Consider the following 7,255-nt stretch of genomic DNA (forward strand, 5'->3'; position numbering starts at 1 on the left):
ACTCAGAAAATTTGTCTTTGAACAAAACTTAGATTTAGGTTTTTGGTTCATGCCCTTTATTATATGAAGTGGTGTGTTTGTGTCTCTTATTAAATGATTTTGCATTAACCTTAACTAACAATTTCAGTACAAATAGCAGGGGAATTTTATGTTTTATTCACTCAAGCATGAACAACCCACACCTTTTCCAATTTTTTCCCTTTATGACAATTTTTGTGGTATCTCAGAGTACGCCAAAATATGTTATAATTAAAGCCAGTGAAGATACTTTAAAGAGAGATGTTTTTGTGTATATGGACCCTCCATTTGAAATAATCCTGATCAACCAGATATAGGAAGGGTCTATTTGTCCTTTCATGGGAAGAACAAGGACACATGCGTTAGCAGAACTAGGGTTTATGATCTAGATGTCCTCATACATCATGGGTGAGATTCACTCCCATGCAAAGGGCCAGCAGAGATCCTATGCACCATTGTAAGTTGCAACGCAAGCCCTACTTTGATAGTTTAAATGAGACTTGTGTGGGGGTTTTACTCACCATGAGGAGCAAGGTAAATGTATAGCTGTTATTTTCTGTGCCTTGTTAAATCCTGATTCCTGCCTTTCCTCTCAGCTTCCTTATGATAGAAAATGTCCAGCATCCTTGCTCACTGAGCCATATGACTCAGAAGCAAAATCTGAGTTGGTCTCAAGCTTGTGGGACTGATGTCTGTTGATGCCTAGTGTTGGACTGGTGAGAAGACATATGCGCCAGTTCAAACAGGATAAAGTCATCTTATCTGTGAGCTAATTCACTGGTTTCCCCATTCCTCACAATGACACCCGCTGGTTACAGGTTAATTGTTAACCTTCTCAGTAGCACCTACTGCCTTGTGTCCACACATCTATTAAGAAATAATACGACACTTAGATCAGAAGGAAATGGAGTCTGTTGCAGCCCTTCATCTTTCTTTTTCCCCATTCAGAACGACCAGACCTGGATAAGTAGAGCTGTTAAAAGAAATGTCTCACACCAAAGATGTGGTTGGTTGTGACTGAGATCCAATAGAATCTGGCTGTTTATTTTTTGGGGAGTGACTCACTGTACATAGGGGATCCTGGAAAAAGTGTTTCTTTTGCACCCTTCTTTGGAGCAACCAGCTTTGCTTCACAATGCAGAACTTTTCCCTTTTTTGTCCTGAAATTCAGGTTGACCACAACAGATAAAAAGTAGCTGTAGTCAAGATGGAGACTTGGTTCTCCACAGTCACCAAAGAGGACCTGGACCAGTGGGGAGCTTTATGCACACACGAATTCTCTAGTTGCTGCTTAAAGCATGGCTCCTTGTGCCTTTGCTCTTACATCAGAGTCATCACCTAAAGCATACAGTATACCTTAGGTATGGGTATGAGTTGTAACTTTCTGCATGCAAGCACCTGTGTTCATGCACCCTGAACTTGTGTGCCCCAGGCAGGCATTTTGCTCACAGAGATCCTGCATGCAGCAGTTTTCAGAATGTGTGCCTTGGTATTGCTATACAAAAGCCCCTGTCATAAACATTGAAATAAGTTTTCTTCCTCATTTAAAAAACTCATTGAATTCAGTATGGGACAAAAATGTGGCTCTGAGTGAACACACAAGAAAAAAATACTAACTTTACTATACATGAGATTAAGACTTCAGATGAGACGTTACCACAGATGAGACAAATCCTGCGTTGGTCTGTGCTAAGAATTGGAGGTGGGGTAAAGCTTCCCACAAGCAGTGGGTCGGAATTTCACTGTACCATTGGATGACAGAGATCACTAAGACAGAGAGAGAAAACTTGACAAGACAAAATGGTGTAGCTTTGGACATGTCCAGCCCCTAAACAGGCAGTGGTCTACATTGCCATCAGCTGCACCAGCTAGCCTGGCAGAGACTTAAAGGAACAATCAACAATTCCTTGGGTCATCTCTTGGCATCTCACCCCTGCAGATAGCTGTGAACTGAGGTTGTCCTCTCTTCTCTCATTTGGTGGCAGCCAAGTCTAGGTGTAGCTCTCTTACAGGCTTCCAATCTTTGGCTGATGCTAGGACCTCAGTGCACAGCACTGGGATTTCAGAGACTTGAATTCACAGCTTTGCCAGGGGCCTGCTGTGGCCTTAAGTGAGTCACTTTCTCCTTTAACAAAATGGTGCTGACAATAGTGAGCTTCGCAAAGTGCTTCGAGAGCTTCAGTTGGAAAACTCCAGGTAACAGTTAAGTAGTGTTAAATGAAAACCTCACTTTGTATTGTAGAGCAGGGACCTCCCTAGGTCCCCTCCATTTTAAGCCCTCTTTCATGAATAATAATTTTCAGCTAGTGGCTAAAGAATACCTGTCCTCTTCACTTCCTCACCATTTGGGAAAGGGCAAACCTTTCTATTCCCCAACACAAGAAAACAAACAAACTTCCCATGTGATTGATAGGAAAAACCTCAATGAACCAGCCTGGCTCTAATTACTACATAAATACAGTCCCCAGACTGAGACCAAGTGCTCCTGAGACCCTCTCATGAGGCCTCGGTAAACCAGGGCAATCTTGGAAGCCTACTCAGCAAATGATAAATGAAAAAGTGATGAAGTCAGGCTGTCACTTGCTGTGAGGTCTGAAGTCTACATCACACAGTAGGAAGTTCTTAGTGAAGATTTATTTCTAATATGTTAGCCGCTACTTTCAAAAGCCAAACATGACAATGATGGAAAGAGTCTTTGGAACCAGTGTTGCCATGCTCCATCATTGTTAACCCACATTAAAATCTCATTCACTCAATCTGTACCAGCGCTACAGGATTTTGACCAGTTCGACATAATGGAATATTGATTTGTTAATTTACTAAAACGGTTTTTGCTTTATTTTGAATCTTGCTCTTAGTCTTTGTATGAGTCCTGTAATAACTAATATACTACAGTTGAATAGCAAAACAAAAAAAATGAAACTTAGTTTTGAGAGGTTTAAGCATAAGGGAAATTATTTTCAGGAGCACCAACACCCCATTTGCAAGAGCGATTTAGCTTCCTAAATATCTGTCACTTTTGAAAGTGGGATTTAAGGTCCTAAATTACTTAAGTGACATTGAAAATATTATCCAGAGTCTATTGTTTTGTTTGTGTGGGGAATGTGGTCTTACATTTTCAATGTTTTTTTTCCCTTGAAATGGGAATATATCAGTTGGTTTAATGAGCATTGCAGCACTTCATTAATAAACTCCCAACACCCTACTTACGATCCTCCCTTCGAAGTAGGGAGGTAGTGTAGACAAGCCCACTCAGTTAAGGATCATAATAAGAAAGAAGTTTTTATTAAATAATAATAATAATAATAATAATAATAATAATAATAAATGACCCATTAGTACAGTAGATGGAAATGGTAGACTTTTTAATAATAATTCAGAAAGGTAAAAGTATTAAATATTTGTTCTGTATTTGGGACAAACACATGATGTAGCCATATCATACACTAGCACACTTTCTTTTCCACTAATATATCAGGAGGGTGATAAATAACATCTACTAAAGATATATGTTTTTAATTCAGCAAAGCTGGATAACCAACATCAGAGAGTTTAAAAAGAGCTGGCTGAGGAGCTTTCTGACATACTACAGTTGTATTTTCAATGTGTTGGAGCAGTATAAAAGTATTAGATGACTGAGAGAAAACTAATATTGTAAAGTTTAAAACAGGGTAGTTATAGTCCTGTCAGACTGACACTGACCCTGGAAAGGATAATGGAGCAGTTGGTATGGCTCCAAGTTAATAAGGAATGAAAACAGGGTTATAAAATTAATGCCAATCAATATAGATTTATGGAAAATAGATCCTCTGAGAAGAGATTTTTTCAATAAAATAGTAAATTTAGTTTATAAAGATAATAATGTTGATGAAACATACATAGACTTCTGTAAGTTATATACTCAGTACTGTGTGTCATTTTGATTAAAAAAGTAGAATCACGTAAAATGAGCATGTCACATCAAGGAGATTAAAAGATGGGTGATAGTTCTTAAAGTGTAAAGGGGAAAGTCATTATCAAACAGGTGTGTGTTTCTAGTAGAGTCCCACAGTCATTGGTTGTTGGCTCTATGCTATTTTACTTATTTAATGTCCAGGACGAAGACAGGAGATCCTCACTGATCAAATCTGCAGGTGACAAAAGCTGGGGAGAGCACTGGATAATGAAAAAGATGCTCACTGATATAGAGCGATCTCATTCACCTATTAAGCTGGGTGCAAGCAAGCAATATGCCTTTTTAATATGGATCAGTGTTAATGTGTGCATCTGGGAACGAAGAATGTGGGCCATACTTTGCAGGTGGGAGACAATCACCATCTTAGTGTTGTCTCTCACTGGGTCTCAGCTTCTCCTGAGTGACCCTTCCTAGTTTTCTCTCAGTCAGGTCAGTTCGTGGACCATCCTCTCAGCCAGATTGGTTCCCACTTTTACCTCTGGCAGCCCTTCCCTTTTTTGGGGATTGGTTGTTTTCTTAGAGGCAGCCTGGTGTTGGGCTATTCTACCATTGCTTTCTCAGACCTTTGTGCCTCTTCTTTCCTTGTCCGTGCTTTCTCCTTTCTAGAAGACTTTGTTTCCTGTTGGTTGCACTTGTGGGTACCTGCCTCCATGATTGGCAGCTCTGGCTACAGCAAGGGGTTGTGATCAAACTGCTTCTTTGTAAACAGACGAGACTTTCTGCCCTTACCTCAATGCTCAGTATGGGGTTTGTAGAATCCATTACTGGGACCAGGGATTCTGAAAAACATGTCAGGTTGTGGTGGATAATCAGCTAACCATGCACTCCGAATACAAATCTATGTCCAAAAGGGCAAATGGGATCTTTGGATGCATAAAGGCTGGACTGTTGGGTAGAAGTAGAAACATTATTTTACCTCTATATTGGCAGTGCCACAACCACTTCTGGAATACTAAGAAGTCCTGTGACACCTTATAGACTAACAGGTATTTTGGAGCATAAGCTTTCATGGGCAAAGACCCGCTTCGTCAGATGCATTAGAAGTGGGTCTTTACCCACAAAAGCTCATGCTCCAAAATATCTGTTAGTCTATAAGGTGCCACAGAACTTGTTGCTCTCGAAGATACAGACTTACACAGCTACTTCTCTGATTCTGGAATACTGTGTGCCCACAATTCAAAAAAGATGCTGATGCTCTAGAGAGGGTTCTGAGAAGAGCTATGAGAATGACTAAAGGATAGAAATCTTGCCTAACAGTGATAGACTCAAACAGCTCAATCTATGTCGCTTAACAAAGGGCAGGGGACTGGTTTACAGCAATAAGTACTTACATGGGGTTAGTCTAGCAGAGAAAGGGATAGTATGGAAGTTGAAGCTAGAGAAATTCAGACTGGAAAAAAGGCAAACATCTTTAAAGGTGGGAGTAATTTAACCAGTGAAAAGAAAACTATAAAGTACACGGTGGATTCTCCATCACTGACAATTTTAAAATAAACTGGGAGGTAGTTCTAAAAGATTGGTTCTGGGAAGTATTTTAGGTACATTTGATGGTCTGTGTTATGGTTGACCTAAATGATTACAATGGTCCCTTTCTGGCCCTGGAATAGAAGAACCTCTGAATCTCTGGACTTGTCTTTACTGAGCTGAAAATTTCCTGGTCAGGGTTGATCTTCCAGAATTTGATTTTGCACATCTGGTGAAGACACAGCAAAATCGATCTCTCTGGGGTTGGCAGTCAACCCGTGTGCCACACTATCGTGTGGAGGAAGGGAGGTTGATGTTAGAGTATAGAGGCCTGATCTTCATGAGGGAAATAAGTCAATTCCACTGTCATTTCTAGCTATGCAATGCCATACCTAAAGTTGTGTATCTGAAATCAGATTATTTCCCTGGTATAGACTTAGCCTATGAATTGTTCTTGAAGTCAATGGATGTGGAGGGTGCTCAGCTTCTCACAGAAAAGGGTTTTATATTCCCAGAGGCTGTTTGGGCAAATTTCTCTCTTTAATGCAACACAAATTTTAAAGAAAGTTTTTTTCCATCAGTAGGGTTTGAATTCTCTTCAGTCTATATTTCTTTGTGATTTCTTTGTTTGTATTATGATAATGCCTATGGCCATGATTCACTGGCCAGAATGCCACTGTGCTAGCAGCTATCCAAGCAGAACAAAAAATGGTCCATGCAACTTTAAGTCCTTACTGTGCTTCATAGTGGACCTGAAATGTTGTATGTTGAACAACATAGGAAATGTACAAGTACACCAGACTGCTGCCATAGTCTTGGAGTGTGCAGATTTGGGGCACATGCAGCTCAGAATTTTGTAAATGGGATTTAGCAGTGTTGCTGCTTGCTGTCCCGATCCCTATGTCCCCTGACTCAGTCTGAGCCATTGGATGTGCTAATGTCATCTCTGTTGGAACATGGCCTATGAGAAGGAACTTAAAAAGTGACAAGTGATCTTGAATGCCTCAGGTTTTGGGTGCTCGACTGAAGACCTGTTCAAAAATCCTGGTTTACGGACAATGCTGAGAATTGGCCCTCTGAAAGTCAGACTCCTTTAAAGGAGTCTCAGGTCTGGAACTCAGATTGACTAGTCACTTATGAAAATATTAGACACCATGAACAACTGGCAGGGTAAAGTGGGTCTTACCCTTGAAAGCTCATTACCTAATAAATATTTTTTTTAGTGCTCAAGGTCCTACAGGACTGCTTGTTTTGTTTGTTTGTTTGTTTTGTTTTTTGAGGGTTTTTTTTTTTGGTGAGGCAGGGTAAATTATTAATATAGGGCCAAATCCTGCCACCCTAACTCATGTGGAGCAGTCCCTTCCTCTGAGCATTTTTGTCCTACCTCAGGAGAAAGGTGCTATGAATTAGAGTGATAGAATCTGGACCATCATTAACTATACATTATAAAACAATGCAAATTTACAACAGTGGCAAAATACATCTGTGTTAGTCCTTGCAAAAATCCCAAAACCAAAAGGGAAAGGCTCTTCGATAATTTTACATTTTGAAAGAGCTAACACTAGGTCAACCCCCTGAACTATTGCACTTGCTCCAGGGTAGCCCTGAATTGGTGCAGCCCCAGGCAGCTGCAGGATCATAATTTCCCCAGATGTTGATTCTTTGGAAGAGAAACCAAAGAAGAAAAATAATTGTCTAGATTTAAAGGTCCCCTTCAAAATGCAGCTAGGCAGTTGCATGTATCCTGCTTGTGAGCCATGAAATCTGCACACAGTAGACAAAGGGCTGGTAGCTGCGGAAGTTACTCACATTCCCACA

Source organism: Carettochelys insculpta, chromosome 2, assembly GCF_033958435.1.
Source record: "Carettochelys insculpta isolate YL-2023 chromosome 2, ASM3395843v1, whole genome shotgun sequence".
In the NCBI taxonomy this organism is placed as follows: Eukaryota; Metazoa; Chordata; order Testudines; family Carettochelyidae; genus Carettochelys; species Carettochelys insculpta.